The sequence below is a fragment of the Mus musculus genome, chromosome 9 (genome assembly GCF_000001635.26).
Source record: "Mus musculus strain C57BL/6J chromosome 9, GRCm38.p6 C57BL/6J".
In the NCBI taxonomy this organism is placed as follows: Eukaryota; Metazoa; Chordata; class Mammalia; order Rodentia; family Muridae; genus Mus; species Mus musculus.
The window spans coordinates 94,942,153-94,960,121 of NC_000075.6; the positions used below are offsets into that span (position 1 = coordinate 94,942,153).

The window sequence follows — 17,969 nt, forward strand, 5'->3', positions numbered from 1 at the left end:
TCTCATGCTAATGGGACCATCCTAGACTAGAAGTAAATTAGTATGGTGCAAAGATAAAACCTAGGGATGTTTTAAGAATACTTACCTAATGAATATGGAGCAGTGAATAGAGTGGTGTATAAAATGGAATGAGCTAAGGAATGATGGAGACCAGCAGTCATGGTGGCTTGCTTGCCTGGCACACTAACAACGCGGCACGCAGGATCTGGATATTGTACCCATAAGCCACCTTTTCCCAGAAAGATTCCCTGAGCCTGAGCATCACCAAGTAGGCCCTCAAGAACATCACCCCGGAAGCTGGACAGTGAGCCTTCCATGTCTACTTCATTTCTTTTGTAGGTTCTATGAGTTGGTTTTCACATAAGACTTGCTTTGAAGACAGGATTTCTGCCATTTTGACTATAACATGTTTGTTTTTATCATAGACATCATCATTGTTAACTTGCTTCTATGGAAAGAAATTTACTGTAGAAAATGTTAAAAGTATACATTTGTAGAAGGAAACAAACTTAGAAATAGCTTGTATCATTACTTCCTATTTATAGCCATTATTAATGTTCTACTGTGTCCACTTAAGAAAAGTAATAAACAGCTAACAGTTTATAACAATTGCTTTTTATGACATTCAATACTATGGTATATAAACTTACCTTAGCTTATTCTACCAAGCCTTTCCATTGTTTACAGGTTTTAATACTAATATTTTTGAAGTACTACTCCTTATAGCTAGTTATAAGGATTTTTAGTTACCTGAAAACAATTTCTGGGCTAATATCTTAAGTTTACGGGAGCTACCCTTACTGTCTTTGGTAATAGTCAGTCTTCCCTTGTGCTGCAGCTAACATGGGCATTCACTCAAAACATCAACCTATTAAACACACTGATCTGATCACTGGGTTCTGTTTCCCTCTGCACTCCCCTCTTACTGAACAAAGGCATCCTAAGGGCATGCCGCTGTTTGTCAGCATCTCATCTATGCCAACCCACCTTGTAAGCTCTTGGTCCTCCTTTCTTCTCAGTCAACTCCTCGTCTTGCCACCTTTTGTTCTCATTTGCCCTTTATCAAGAAAGGTAAGCTGTCGTTTGTCATATAAACTTCAACTCGTACTTGCCCTTTTATTTTAGTGTGTGTGTATGTGTGTGTGTGTGTGTGTGTGTGTGTGTGTGTGTGAGCACATGCATGTTCCCTTGTATGTATGTGGTGCTCATGAATGTAAAGGCCAGAGGTTGACATACGTACCTTCTTTGGTTGCTCTCCACCCTATAATATTGAGGCAGGATCCTCCATGAAGTCATCACTCACTGATTTAGCTTGTCCGGCTGGCCAGTGCTCTCAGGGATCCCATTCTGTACCTCCCAGATGGTGGGGTCACAAGTGGACCACAACCCGATGGTCATTTCCGTGAGTACTGGGGAGGGATCTGCACTTTGGTCCTCAAAGTAGGCCCTTTAGTCATGGAATTGAAATTGTCTCTCCAGCCTCCTTTTCCTTTTGAAATATGTTACATCTTGTTTGCTTCTGTCATGTAACACGGTTAGTGCAGACATGTTCAAGTTTTGAGTTAAGTTTATCCCCTTTCTATAAGACCTTCACATTTCTTTAATGATAATATATCCTTCATTGTGGTAGTCGTTTGGCTTTATTGGTGGAGTAGAATAGGGAACTGATTTTTTTCCCAGACAGTAAGCCACTTGTTCTAGTGCCCCATGGATTTAAATCTGTCTGTGTACTCGTGTATTAATTGTGTGTATGTTCTGGGACTCCTGCTCTTCACTTAGCTTTTGATCTTCAGTCATTAAATTATCTCAGCTTCATGGTTTATCTTAATATCCAATAGGTAAGGACTGGAGAGATGACTGATGGCTCAGTGGTTATGTGCACTGACTACCCTTCCAGAGGACCTAGGTTTGGTCCCCAGCATACACATTTCGCTAACAACCATCTGTAACTCCAACTCCCGAGGATCCAATGTCCTCTTCTAGCTTCCATAGATGCTGCAAGCATGTGGTACACAGAAAAATGTGCCTTCAGAGGCAAAACACCATATACATAAAATAAAAATAAATCTCAAAAATTAATATAGGTATATAAAAGTATATCTCCAATAGATCAATCTCCTACATCTACGCCTCATTTTAAAAGGCCCTCTGCTATCTGTAGTATTCATAGTTTTATAATTCTAAATGAATTGAAAATGATGTTGTTTCAAACAGAAAATAATTTGAGAATTATATCTCTATTTATTTAAGTCTTTTTACGGCCCTTAGTAAATTTTTATGATTATCTTCATACTAGACTTACAAATTACTTTTTAAGTATCTCTTTAGCTATTTTATATTGTGGTGTTCTACAAGGGATGGGGACTTGCTTGTCCATACACATCTAGATCTCACTCTCTTACTTCATTTACTCTTTGTGGTTCTGAAACACAGTACTGACCTGATACATAGGTTAAAGGACAGATGTTGCAATAGGCTACAAGGTCCACAAAGTCACGATTGAAGCATCAAAGGCACTCAGCCTGTATCTTTTGGGATGTGTGTGTGTGTGTGTGTGTGTGTGTGTACATGTACACACAAATACTTGGGTCAGAGATCTATATCCGGTGTCTTCTTCAATCTCTTTAATTCAATCTCACTGAATCTACAACTTACCTACTTGACTACACTGGCTGACCACCAAGTCCCATGGGTTCTCCTGTCTCTACCTCCTCAGTACAAGGATTACAGGATGCTGCTGTCCTCAGTTTTGTTTTGTTTTCTTTTGTTTTGGTCTTTTTTAAAAGATCTGGATTCTGAGGCACTGAAATCAGGTCTTCAGTCTACATACTGATTCTCCCAAGCCTTTTGAAACTTTGAATAAGTCAGTATAGCTCATCGGAGAAGCAAATTTCTCTACTGTGCATCCCCGGCTCCATGATAGAGTAGGAAGTTCCTCTGTACCTGACAGAATTCCTAGAGTTCCTTTCTGGCTACTGGTCAGGCTATCCCAGAACAGATCCATAGACCAAGTTAATAATCATCATGTATTTCATTAACCTGTAATTTGGTTTCCATATGTGCTAAGCTAAAAATTAAGACATGTGGATAGGAAAACAACCTAGTCTAGAGTAGAGGAATGTAGGAGTCATATGCTAGTACATCTGATTACCACCCATGCTCACTTCCAATGATAGCAATATATCAATGTAATTTAAGAAATCACACACACACACACACACACACACACACACACCACTCCATTGGATAACAGAGTCTTAAGCAAGGTGTTTCACCCTCCCTTACAAAAATAATTGGCAGCTTCTGCAGTCAGGTCCACCAAACCCTTTTCCTGGGATGCAAATCTTTAGGAGAGAGATAGGGAGATGTATAAGTTCTGGTACCTGTCCTTTGCAATAGCAGAACCTCATTCTATTCCTTCCTGCCAATGAAACTCTAGTAATGGTTTGGTACATTTTCTCCCCTGAGACTTACCGTGTATCCGTCCAATAAATTCCCTCTGGTGAAAGTAGCCAGGGTCTGTTTTGATTGCTCACAAAGAAGCCTAAACAGGATCAAGGAAATAATGATCTACAAGCCACCCACAAGTTGATGACAGACCAGGAAGGAAATGAGGTTCAAAGGCCCCACAGCCTTGAGTCAAGAGTACTTGGGGCCGTCTTATGCCAGGTGCATACTTAAGAGACAAACCAACAAACAAAAATCAAGCTTTTTATAGATAGTTTGCATGGTGCGCATGATCCTTGTCATTTCAGCTTCGTATTAGAATCATCACAAGCCCTCCAGGGGGAAGGGGCTTTCTCACTTCCATGTCTCCAACATTCTCTTCAGGTGTTACTAATTTGATGATGATCATTTGATTTATTTCCACCATCTTTCCCTTTGATTTTTTTTTTTTTTTTTTTTTTTTGCCACTTCAATGTCTGCCACAACCTCATCTCGGGTCTCTTGGAAACCACCTGCGAGCATTCAATAGTCACACAGAAGAACTTGGTTTTATAGGGGACAAGTGGCGTTTAGACATGCAAATGAAGGCTGGCATTTCTGTTCCTTGGAAGTTTGATGCTACTGGAAATACCACAACACGTGCAGTTGGGGAATCTTACTTAGGAAGACTGGACAGGTATAAAGTGCAAATGTGAAAAGCCTTCTGAGGAGAGGAGAGTGCACACATTGAGATGGGCAGTGGGGATTCTCCACATCACAGCGAGAAGAGCCCAGCAAGGAAGAATTTGTGAGGCTATGTGTGTCTGGCTTTCATAGCCAGCTGTGGAGGGAGCAGCCACTGTCTTCGGGCTCTTCAGCTGACTCACAGGAACTGGGACAAGCCATTCTTTTAATTGGCTCTTATCTCTTCACTGCTAGAGCAAAAGGGTTTCATTAGTTTCCAGGGAGAGACTCTGTCCACATACTGAATGTGACTTTTGAGGAAATGGCAGACCCAGACATGTTCTCTCCAAGAGATTTCTGGTATACCTGTGTTCCTGTCTTCTGATCAGTAGAGGTCTTCCCCATGCAGGGACCTACTTTCTAAAAGTCATTAGGTTACTAAGCCATTATTTTAGATTGAATATTGAAAATAATTCAGCAGCATTATGTATAGCATAATCCCTAATGAAATTGAATCCTGTCATAGGAGCTGATGTTCAGTTTATGAAGATAACCAAAAAGCACAGCTGGAAAGGTGATTTGAAAATTTATTTTTATAATCTCTTTCCCAGCTGAGACTTTGGGGGTCCAGTTTTTGCCAGAAGCAAACTTTCAGGACTGTCATTAAATACCAACGTGAGTGATTTCTAATGGCCACACTGACACGGTGTCTAATGATTCCCTGCTCCTAGGCTCAGCTAAAAGAAATTCAACTTCCAGTTTTAGATTCCCAGGGCCTATTTTATAGCCATGGAGAAAGGAGGGAGGGCATTGGCATACCTTGCTCTCTCACACACAATTTAAACAATATAGCACACTATTTATTCAGCTTAGAATGGTTTCTAAGAAAATAAACTTGTAAAATATGAAGGAAACCAGCTTTGATTGCTAAACAAAACCGAGGGACTTTGAAGTCTGAGCCTAGAGAGTAAAGGTTCCGGGACAGATACATAGGTAAACAACCATGCAAAGGTTAATGCTAGTCTTGATCTGGTCCATCCACTGAGAGAGCACCAAGGGGTGCAACGAAGATGCTCTCGGCACATCCAAGGAGCCCAACAGTGAAGCCATATCTGTCCTGTCACCCGCATGTCCTAGTTGGTCTGCAGTCTCAGGCCCTAATTACGCTGCCTGGTGAGGAAGAGGTGACAGATGTCAGGTCAGTTCCTGAAAGGCTTTTGTGGCGTGAAGAGGGAACCTGGGGGAAGTCTCTTCTCTTTCACAATAAACCAAGAAAATAGATCTCCCCTGCAGCAACTTTTCCTGACACATTAAGATTTCGCTTGATCTCTGTGATTGGGCTTGTTGCTTCTCATCCTTACCATCTCACAGACTGGCGAAAAGGGGTTGAAAAGTTCTAAAGAAAGCTTTCCACTTAGAAATGAATGTGTTCCATTTGGCTTGCATCTGGCATATTGTATGACTGGACTGGGATATCATATTTATGTTGCTCTGTAACTAAAGCAAATTGCAGTGAGGGTCTTAATTTGACTGTTTTTTTAAAAACAAACCTGTCTAGCCCCTCTTGGCTCAACACTACTCTTGACTTCACACTGACAGAACCATCTATATATATATCAGGTAGACAAGGCTCCTGACAAATAAGGAACAGTGTTTACCAAGAGATTCAAAATGTTAGGCCTCCAGGCTGCAGGAACAAGTACCCATGGTTCCCAAGGAGACTAGTTACCGACACGCTGAACCAAGGGCAAGCATACCACAGTGCAGGCTCAGTAAACAGGTGTAGCACACATTTCCAGTTGCAGCTCATCAGCTTACGCCTGCACTTTCTCAAACCAAATTGCCCTTCATATCAATATCCAAACCACCTGTACAAGTAACTGAAGTCGTAGATAATCTTACCCTGACCTCTTCGCTGTGAGTGTTCTCAGGCAGTACCTCAGAGTGTCAGGAGGCAGAGTGAAAAAAAAAAAGATGAAATGAGTTCTCAGGCACTATATTCTGCACGGAAGTATAAAAATTGTCAGACTGTGACACAAATAACCAACATACAGGTGATGGAAGAAAAGGGGAGTCAAAGATATTTTCGGATGCGTACTTTAGTGGCCTCCTGCACTAAAACAGGATGGGGAAGGACACTCTCGATTTCTTTTCCTGGTGCTATGATTAAATACTCTGACAGAAGCAATTTAAGGAAGGAAGGGGTTAGTTTAGCTCCCAGTTCAAGGTACAGTCCACTACAGTGGGGAAATTAAGGCGGCAGGAGCTTGAAACAGCTGGTCACATGACACCTATGGGCAGAAGGCTAAAGTGATGAAGGCACACCAGTGCTCAGCATGCTTCCTCTAACTCATGGAACCCAGGAGCTCCTGCCAGGCAGCGGTCCCACCTAGTCAAGCAGGTCTTCAAATACCAATTAATACAAGCAAGATAACCCCCTAGAGCCATTCCCCGCAGCCCATCTTTCAGTTGATTCTAGATTCTGTAAGATTAGCAATTGGCACTAACTCTCACTGACAACAATTAGGTGACTTAAAGAGCTTCATGACCCTACCCACATGGAACAGCCACTTGGGAAGGTACAACTCCAGCTAATAGGTGCGATTACTGATTAGAAATTCCAGCTATCCTGCTATAACAGTGTTCATTGAATCTAAGAAAATGGATGGGCAGGTGAGTTTTTGGCTGATAAATTACCAAAACCTTAGGCAAAATATCAGGAATCTAAGCAAAAAAAGAAAAAAAAAGAAAGTTCTCTTCTCCTCCCCTAACCTTCAAGTTAAACTGTAAAACGTAGTCACATAAGTAAGAATTTTCTTGCATAGATAGTCAGGTGTTTGGGGGTCTGGGAGGTTGCTTAGAAGAACTTTGAAAACTGCAATGTGAAATAATTCTGAAATGCATATTCTGTCTGTGCCAGAGAAGTCAGGAATGAGTACCTAGGTTCATGCTGTTTTCCCTCTTAAGTTCCACAGATTCCCGACCAATCTGCCAGCTACCCAGCTGCCAAGCATGGGCAACGAGACAGTAAATGTATACTCTGGAAACTTAGATTCCTTCATATTCCCTGAAGGAGTTTTCCATTCTGTTAAATCTTTGACTTTCAGTTCCAGGTCCTCTCTCAGTTGTAGCAGCAAACCTGTCGGAACGTCTTCTTTTTATGAGATCAGTGAAGAAATGCATAGCCTGAAAAATAACCCATCAACCTTAAGGCCCTCAGAGTACTGTGGAAGAACGAGACACATTGTTTTATTTTGCTTACAGTCCTTCTGTGTTCCAGTAATATAATCAATACTTCCTGTCTAAAAATGCACTATTCTCCAACCTCATAAACCCCTCAAGTCTGCATTTCATGTCAAAGAAAATCATGCTCTGTATGACAGACGTTTATTTCTAGGCTTCCCTATCTCAAGCCTTTATTGACTTCTAATGAGAAAAGGATGGGGCATAGTGTTATCACTGGCTGAGTGTATAGGTGATAATGGACTTGAATAAAACAGTTGAATATAAAGGAAAAAAAATAGACCCTACTACTAATCAATCCTCATAAAACATTTATTTGTATGTAAGGATATAAATCATCACCCTGCATTCTCTTTTCAAAGTAAATAAGCATTTCCTTAGATAGAGAAGAATTAATTTGAGAAACAAGCATTTCAGTCACTCGTGTCTTCTTGAAATTATTATGGGTTGGAGACAATACAGAGAGACAAGCAGTGGACATATCTCCTGGGGATGAGGAGGTGGACAGGAGGTCAGCCTGCATTTGTAGGACCCCATGTATCCACAGTCCACAGACCTTGTCACAGTGTAAGGACTGTGTTGTTCTTAACACAGACACTTTAGTTAAAGATGCCCAGAAGTTACTACCTACGATAGTGCTTGCTAAATTTTCTGACTCTTACAGACATATATATATATATATATATATATATATATATATATATATATATATATGTCTATCATATGCCACATGGTTTCATTTCTTGTTCATAAGAGTTCTTATATTTCTTAACAGTACACAAAGATGCTTGTAAAAATTATGAAAGTTTCATATTTTCCTCCAACTTTTAGTTGTCTTATCCCAATTTAAAACCACAACTACAGACAACCCTTCTTAATTTACTGAGAAGACAATGGGATTTAGTAGAATGCAATTAATTTAAATTGAACCAATCATCCAATTTGTTCAGTGTCTGAACAATCACCTAAGGGTCCCAGGCCTCTTCATTCCCAATGTATTATTACTCATTTTACATAATTTACAGTTACAGGATCATGAACCTTGATCATGTAAGCAAGCAAATTGATCCGGAGGTCTCTGAGGGGGTCCAGAGTATAAGTAACAGAGGACGGTGTAAATAGTGTTTGGTTATTCAAAAGGCAGCAATTGTTGCATGGAAACTGACCTCCCTGGAAATAATTTACATACCAACAGTATCATTATTTTTACCAAATAGCTGTTTCCTGAATTTCCTTGCCAGTGAATTTGAACTGAACTGTGTGCTTTGTGGTTTCTCAAAACAGTTCTTTTAACTAGTGTCTGAAAGTGTTGGTTCTAATTTTTGTTCAAGATTGCATAAATGAGTCCCTGCAGCCAAGCCTTTTGTGACCTTGCCCACCACTGGAACCTCAGTGGGCAGATGCTGAAAGGCGATTCTGTGCACAAACATGAGTCAGACGTTCTTACTTTCTCTGAACTGCTTCCTGATTTCCTCCAGAGTCGCATTTAATGGCTGCTTGTTTTTCCAAAGGTAATATAAATAGAATCAACATATTTTATATAATACAAAATGAAGAACATTTTTCCCTTTTTATTTTCTTACTTATTTGAGAATTCCATTCAATGTATTTTAATCACATTCCCCACCCCCCAACTTTTCTCAGATCCTCCATCAAACCCTTACCTGCCCAACATTGTGTCTTCTTCTTTTTTTAAAACCTTGGATTCCAATTTGTGCTGTTCTTATATTCTTGAATGTGTAGCCTTCTACCAGAGCATTCTTAAAGAAAATCCACCACCACCACCACCACCACCACCACCACCACCACCACCACCACCCCCACTCCTGGCAGCATTCAATTGCCAATAGCTCCTCATGCAGTTGTGGGACTTGGTGCCCATCTCTCCTTTCCATGCTAGACTTTCGTATGGCTTTAGCTGGCATAGGTCTCTTGCATCCCATCAGCCACTGTAAGTTCATACATGCAGCTGCCCTGCTGTGTTCAGGAAAGGATTGAACCTTGTAGTTATCTCTGCCTCTTTCAGCCCTTGAGCTTTGAGAGAAGGGGTTGGCATATGCACATCCCATTTAGGGGTGAGAAATATGCAGTTTCTTATTCTCTGCACCTTGACCAGTTGTGAGCCTGTGTGTTAATAACCACCTACTGCAAATAGAAGCTTCTCTGATAAGGGTTTATATGCACATTAATATAGGCTTATGAAGATAAGTCACTAGGAGTCAGTTTAATAGTATGTTCGTTTAGCAGAATAGTACCAAGTTCTCCCCTAGAGACTATGACCTGTCTAGGAATGGGTTTCACCTTGTAGAGCAGGCTTAAATCAAATCAGAGAGTGATTGGTTACACCCATTATGTTCATGCCACTGTTGCCCCAGTGAGCATGTATTGTTAGATCAGTCAGTGCTGTGGCTCCCAGAGTTCATAGCTGGATAAGACAGATGACTCCTTTCTCCTCCAGTAGGACGCATGCACAGGACCTTCTAACACTATGAAAGCTAGTCCATGTGGATGAAGCTTGAGTTCTCTGAGCTCTGTGATTCAGAGATTCAGAGGCTGTCTTCAGAAATAGGGTCGAACTATCAAATCAGTAGCATTGGCAATAGTCTGTAATGTTTAGAGGTCTATAGGACTCATAGACCAAACAGGCCAAAAGAGGTTATCCCACTCCTGACCCTTTCCTGTCTGCCCTCCTTTACCCTGCCTGATCCCCAACCTGGCTTTAACACTTCCTGTTCCATTATACCCCTTTAATCTTTATATCACTGGGTTTTACCCCACTCTCTTGAAAGCCCTTTACTAATTGCCTAACCTCTATGGGTATTCCCAATAGAGCACACATACCTGAAAATTCAAATCTAACACCAGCAAATGATAGATATATGTGACATTTACCTTTCTGAGTTAATGTTGTCTTGCTCACTATAAAATTTCCTTCAAATAATTTTGTTTTTATCCCTTTGGTTTTGACCTAGAGTAGACACTTAGTGAGTTGTTTTCAGTTTCATCCACTTACCCACAAGTTTCCTTTTTCTGAGCAGCTGAGTAATATAGTCCATTGTGTAAACAGATCATGTTTTCCTTACCCATTCTTCAGTTGATGGGCATCTAGACTGTTTCCATATTCAGCTATTGTGGATAGAGCAACCATGAATTGACTGGTTGGATTATTAAGAGTAAGAAATGTCTCCTTAACCTGTTTTCAATGTTCCAGTAATAAGGGGGTGGGGGGAATATGGCAACAAATGACCTCTAAGGGCATAGAATGTACTAAGCACATATGTCTTGTCAAACCATTCAGTGGAAACAGTTGTATTCGTCCTTTGAATGAGTTTCTCTGACTTATTCATCCCCTTCATGTCTGCTTTATTTCTTCTACTTCTAATACTTATAGGAAAACTTTATATTTACTGAATTGTATTATATGCTTAGTTGGGAAAGCAGCTTAATGTATAGAATATTGCTTTATACTTAGAACAACCCGAAAAACATCTTGGTGCAATCTAAATGTGAAAGCTGAATCTTCAAGATGTGAAGTCGTTGGCCAATACCACTGGTGGGGAGCAGACCGAATACTGAAGTAATGGATGTTGTTGATATGTATATAGTCATGCCAAGGACCCCAATGCCGCAGACCCATGGAAATGACAACGCCTTACTCTAGTCCATGTGGGGATGTTGAGAGAATCAGCCACAGGCTCCTTATTCCAAATGTTGAGCCCCTAAGACTGCTTCCCTATAAGACATCCCAGCTGAGATAAGCTAGCCCTTCCTTCATACGCTGTGCATAATAAACAGTTTCCCAGTTGCAAGTGTAGAAGGCATTCTTTATTAGAGAGAAGGCAGGCTACCAAACCACAGCTTCTCTGTATGTGTACCTGACATTCCTGCATCCTCACTCTGTCCTCATTAAGTTCTCCAATCCAAGCTATGCTGGACCTGGCAAACACTCATTTTCTAACCATGTTCAGAAACAGATAATAAAAAACTGGGCGAGGCCCAGACCTGAGGTCCTCTGGGCTCCTGATAGGCATGGAGCAAGCGTTCTTTTACCATTCTATATTTTACTCACCATCGGCATCAGATGCTAGCTGATTTTGATTATATTTATTTATGCCTAACTTTGTGAAGGTAACAGTCCACTTACTATCAATCTTTCTTTTACTAATAAGCTCTATATAAAGCTATGAAATTTCCTCCAAATAATTTTGGCTTTATCCTATTGGTTTTGACAGAGAGTATATGCTTTATGATATTTATTTCTAAGAAAGTTATTATAACTTTAATATTATTGAATATTATAATTTTTCTAATATGATCTCATCTTCAACCTCAGCCTCATTAAGAAAAGTCTACTTCAAGCCGGGCGTGGTGGCGCACGCCTTTAATCCCAGCACTTGGGAGGCAGAGGCAGGTGGATTTCTGAGTTCCAGGCCAGCCTGGTCTACAAAGTGAGTTCCAGGACTGCCAAGGCTATACAGAGAAACCCTGTCTTGAAAAACAAAAACAAAACAACAACAACAGCAACAACAACAACAAAAGTCTACTTCAAAATATCTAATGGGCACTTTTAGTTGCCTATATCATTTGTTAATTTCTGAGCCTATGACACTTTGATAAAAATGATATGATAATTTTATAGCAATTAAATGATAGGCATTGTTTCCTTTCTTTGGAGGGGAAATTTTACTGAACTATTAGATGGTAAAATACATTGTTAACTTAATCTGTGTAAGTAATTTTTTAACTCACCAGTGTTGCTTCTTTTAAGAAAAAAGAAAAGGTAATTAAAGGCCTCAAAAGTCCTACATGATAATTGTTCTCTGAAACAAAAAATTATTTCATAGAACCATGTTGATTCAGAAAAGCCAGAGAAGAAGAAACAGAAAAAAAAAATGATTCCCTTAACATTAAATTCCCTTAACATTAGCAAGAAACATTGATTAAAAATAAGAAATAAAGAAAGGAAACAAAAGAAATGTGTTGTCCCCACCCAAGAATCAAGAACAAGGCAGGGGTCTCATCTGAGGGCTACCCAAGGTTAAGGCCAAGCTGCAGCAAATGTGAATTGACCTTGGTCAAAGCTTGCTTCTTGAAGTTCACTGCAAGGACCGGACTATCTCCTGACAATATAAAAATGTAGAGTTTAGGGCCTTACTCCAAAATTATTGTATTTTTGTAAGATACCCTGTACTTGCTGATCTGGAATTAACTAACTGCGTTTGGTTGAATTCCAGAAATTCTCCTTTCTCATGCAGATTCTTAAGCTATAAGAGAACTTCCAGAAGGGGTAAGGAGTCTTCTTGGGTTTAAAGAGGACAATGACAGGTGTGATGGCATATTCCAGGACTGCTGAGGACAGCAGCAGGAGGGGTGAGAAACAACAGTGCTCAGAAAAGAGGGGGCGGGTTCCTCTGTCCTTGGCACAGACATAGCAGAAGTCCCCATTCTCCTTGTCTCTTTTTTTTCATAAAGCAGTTTTTTTTTACAGCTTTAATCCACAAGCAATCAGCTTCTTTAAACAAGATTATTCAATTTCATTTTTGATTAAAATACAGTTATAACCTCCCCCCAGTTCTTCTCTCTCCAACCTCTCTCATACCCGCTTCCCACTAAAATGCATACCTTTTTCTTTAACTATTAGATACATACATATACATATATATGGTAATATTATATAATATATATAGTGATATTATATAGTAATATAATTAAAATATATATAATAAAATAATATATTTTCATATCATATAAATTGATATACTAATTCTGGAGGGTTGATGAAATGTGTTTAGGAATGAGTAAAGCATAGAACTCAAGTATATCTACCTTCCACTTGATGAAAAAGATCCTTTCTATAGTGGAAGATGACCATTAGCCTGAACACATCCAGGGATGAAAACGTTCATACTCCATTGTGGAGTAACACATATGCTCTGCAAAAGCCATGGGACTGGAAATAACAAGACATGCCCAGGTCTGAACTGCCCTACTTCTGTGGTTCTTGTCCTAACCTCTTTCTAGTCCTAAGCCACTTCTTCCTGTCGCAAACCCCGGATGCAAACTATTCCAATCTCATAGAGAACTAAAAAAGAGAATGAGTTTAGGGCTCTAGGATATAATGTCTCCTCTGCCTTGATGTCTTCATAGTCCCAGTCCTAAAGGGGAAGATGCAAGCTGATACTGTTTCTAAATGGCAAGCATGTTGTTGCAGATAGCAAATGTGAACTTCAGGACTAGGCAGCGCTATGAGAAACACATACAGGAAGTGGGAGCTGCAGCTCTGAGGCCCTGGTCCTGACTGATGTCACTGCCTGGCTGCCCTTTCTTTCTCTGAGAGGTGTGTAAAGCTGGCCTGCAGATGCTATAAAAGGCAAGCAGTGAAGTGGGGAGGGAGGTGGGACATGCCTGCAAAAGTAGGGGGAAGAACCACTGGTAAGGTGCAGCCAAGCAGAAAGCAGAACAGAGAACAGGAGACGGGGGTCCTCTGTCCTCCTCTGTCCTGTTTGCTAGTCCCCCCTCTGGGGCTGCACCCTGGCAGAAGCAGACAGCACCCACAGGAGAGTGTGGCGTGTGATCTCTGGAGCCAGGATCATTGTCCAGAAGGAAGGTGGATTTAGAGCTAAGCCACTGATTGTTGGCTTGCACAAAGAGCCCTTGGCCTCTTGTCTCTTACATGTCGCTGTCTGAAACAGAGCTAAATTTAAGGCTGCTGTGCAGAGCCCTACACAACAGTAACACAAGAACTGCCTAGGTTACAAATAAAATGTGCATTAGAAAACAGAAAATTGTCCACTCTGAATTTGTTCTATGATGGGATTTTTTATGGATACTACAGTTCCTCCTTGCTTGTGGGACATGGTAGAAGACCCCACTTGTGCCTGAGTCCTGGACATCACCTAACCCACTAGGCATAGTAGGAGATTAGTAACAACAATACAAACCAAGTGGACAATTAAAACAATAAGCTAAAATAAAAGCTATTTTAAGTAGAAGCATTTCTAGAATTTTCCATCAAATATTTTCAGATCAGAATGGATTGCAGACAACCGAAAGCATAATGTGAAACTTCCAATAAGAAGGGGCGCTTAGGTGATAGAGAAGATGGTTTCAAAGTGTGTTTGGCTTATAAAAGTCATTCTAATCATAGTAATTTATGTGATTTGATTAATTACCAGCCTATAGAATTATGATCATGTATGCTGATAGTAAAGGCCAAATCACCTTTGTTGACTTACTTTAATTATAACAGCAAGCTTCTGACCACGTGACCTTCATGGCTTGTCATGCATACGATGTAGCCATACACACCATTCTGAACATATTTTAGTAGGGACATTGTGTGTTAGTGTTCCACAGGAGGCAAGGAAATAAAAGACAGTGGAGTGATAGAAAACCCTGCTCAGAGGATGAAGGGAGGCAGCTTGGATGTGTAATCCCCATATCACATATCTTCTTCCATGGAATATCAGAAATGACAGCTTTCAGATAGATAGGGGTCTCTTCAAACCATGCATAGATGGCCTAACATAGGGAGAAAAGCAAAGAAAGTTGGGGAAAAATTGCATCTCATTTGTCACTTTCAAGGTGACCAAGGTGACTTTGGTCCCTCATCCATTCCACAGAGAGAAATATTCAGTTATTTGCCAATAGCACTCACAAGTTCCTGGTGCTTCTTTAAGGATTAGTGTGGCCAGAGATAAGCTCTGTTTCTGTGAAGAAGGCAGGAAAATCTACAAGGGCAGAAGCTATTGGGCGGCATGGAACAGGGAAGCCAAAGAGAAGGGTCAAGAATGATGAAATAGTCAGTTTAACAAAGTGGTTAGGGGCAGTTTGTCTGTTTTTGTGACATCTGAAGAGATGCCCTGTCTTACTTCGTCCTGTCCCTCCCTTAGGATGCCCAGGCACCACTTGCATACCACTTGGAAGAGTCAGGGCAAAGTCAGAAACAGGGAGACCACAGTGGTTCCTGATCTCCTCTCTGGGTACCTGGAAGAGGAAGTCAGGAATGGATCTGAGGTCTACCTTAACCTTGGGTCATCTGTGCCAGATGGAGAGAGTAAGGCTGAGAGGAGGAGGTGAAATCTGGGACAAGTAGACTCTGATTGGGTGTGAGCGGCAAGAGTACTGGATGGGCTGGAGTGGAGAAAGCCTTCCTCTGGAAGTTTTCCTCTGAAGTCTTAACTGCCACTCTTTAGTCAAGGCAGTCCTTAATGAAGCAGCTCTCTGAGAAGATCCTTGCTTGTTCCCACTGGTCTATTTGATGGTGGATGTAAATGCATACACTTTCTTTGGGGTGAACCAGGGATTATATACGTCTTATGGAAAGGAATACCCAGGAAGGGGAGGCTATTGGCTGAAGGCTCTGTACTATCTAGATACTTCATTATCCTATGTGGCTAAGTGCCCATGGTCATCATTGTGGTGCAGTGGTTACCTGCTTCAGGGCAGGTGCAGAGACAAGTCGGGAATGGCTCCACTTCTGCTGTCAAATCTCTTCGATGCCTGGGGTTTGAGCTCATTCAACATTATCAGTTCTTATACAGATCTGGAAGCATGGTCTAGCATGCTCTATATAAAACTCAAAGGAAGGAGGGAACCACAAGGGTGTTTTGCTATGAGTATTCCCAATTCTGGATGCTCAAGGGCCTTGGGCAGGATGTGTAGTCAGGAGGAAGTGTGTTAAAAATAAGGCCAGAGGGCTGGGAAGAGGGAAGGCAGAACAGGGCTAGACTCTGGGAGTACATTACAATGTTCTTGGCAGAAGAATCACAGGACCTGAAATGTTTTTGTAGGATCACTGAGTCTCTTTGAACAGAATGTGAAGGACCAAATGGGGAGGTAGGGACTTTAGCTAGAAAGCCATTGCTGTCATCCAAGCTAGAAATGATGATTGCTTAGAAGAGGACATTAGGGCTAGAGGAGTTGAAAAGTGGTTGGGCTTGGTTAATAAATGCAATTGATGCTGTGTAGTGGGAGAAGGAAAAGATGAGCCCAAAGGACTGCAGGGAAAATAAAGACACTGTGCTGAACAGAGGGAGACAGCAAGCTGGGATGCTGAGTCATCAGGAGCCTGAGCCTGTGTGCAAGGAGACAGCGATTCAGCAGCCAAGAGGAGAGAGAGAAAACTAGCTCACTGTAGGTGTCTGCCATGCTGAGCCCCTCCCGGCCCTGCAAAGGATCTTGCCCATTCTTATTCTCAGAATAATTCACTACCCACCACACCCAAAGGTGCATTTATCCACATCCTCTCCAGAATAGCAATACATTGGTCAAGTGGTTTCCCAGTAAAGAGGGGTTCAGTGAACCCTCGATCAGAGGAATCCCTTGCACACTTGAGATAGATGCACCATGATATTTTTAAACAAACAGAGAGAAATGTTTCACATCCAAACAATATGAATGGTGATTCTCCTACCCCCTCAACATCTTACCACACTTAAGCATTCCTGGTCCTGGTTGATTTTTTATAGAAATACTGTGAAGAGTTATGTTAGATTTCTTTCTTTATTTTTCTTTCTTTCTTTTTTTTTCTTTCCTTATAATTTCCCAAGACATGCTAAGAAGCTAAAAACTTACCAAAAAATCTCCAAAAACATTTATTAGATATATAATTCTTAACAAATATTCCTGCTTGGTTTCTTTTCTTTATCTAAAAATTTAAAACATAATGTTAAAAGGAATCACAATGCAAATAAATGGCTATGTACTAGTAATATATAAACATGTTTTAACAATATTTTATCTAATATCAACTTGAAAAATAACCACCATGTAAATAAATGCATGCAGTTTACATATGAAAAAGCTCAGCCCTTTAAAATCCTTTATTTCGAGCTCATTTGAAATGCTAGTATTCAGCTCACATAGCTCTATACTCTTAAGGATCATCAGCATTTAATTTATGAGTGTTTTTAGATGGAAAACCTCTGCTGCTTAAAATTCAGTTCAGTCCCCTTGTTCTGAGTTGAGGAGTACTTATCTCCTATGCTTTTCCCCAAGCCCCCCTCTATGCTCAATTTCCCATAATTAATCTAATCTTTAATCCAAAGTAGAGTGCAGCTCTCACCAAAGTCCACCCAGCCCAGGGACACTAAGAGAGTGGCAGAGCCAAGGAACAAATAACACATTGGTCCTGTTGTTATTCTCTGACCCCACGTAGCATGTGGCATGTGTGATTTCTTGTAGTGTTTAAAGATCTGAGTAATGTGGCTTTAAGAAATACTCCCTGCTGCTGGCCAGGGATAGGCTGGAGGGAAGCACACTGGAAAAGACCACAGCCCTACCACCTTCCAGAAGTGAATGGCTTGGTCAGAGGTGTTCCTTGGTACTCAGCTGCAAAAAGAGTGTGCCAAGCTTCGCCAGAGATGCAAAGAGGCACATGAGGTCTCTTGTCTGATACTTGGCAATCAGCAGCATTGGACAGAGCAACAAAAGCCTTGTCCAGGTCTTAGGTTGGTAACTCATAGATTTAATACTAAATTATGGTACTACAGGAACCTTTCCAGGCTCCCCAAAGCACACAGTGGAAAGTAGATGTGCCAGCTACAGAAAATGTGGCTAAATAGTTGGCCCTTGATCTGGGAAACCCAGAGTTGACTCCCACATTTTCTTTCTTC

At 40.8% G+C, this 17,969-nt stretch overlaps 1 protein-coding gene across 2 annotated transcripts in view; it reads left to right on the plus strand.

Moving 5' to 3' along the window:
- Positions 1-17,969, plus strand: part of Slc9a9 (solute carrier family 9 (sodium/hydrogen exchanger), member 9) — a 560,897-nt gene that overhangs the window by 272,596 nt on the left and 270,332 nt on the right. The window lies entirely within an intron of this gene.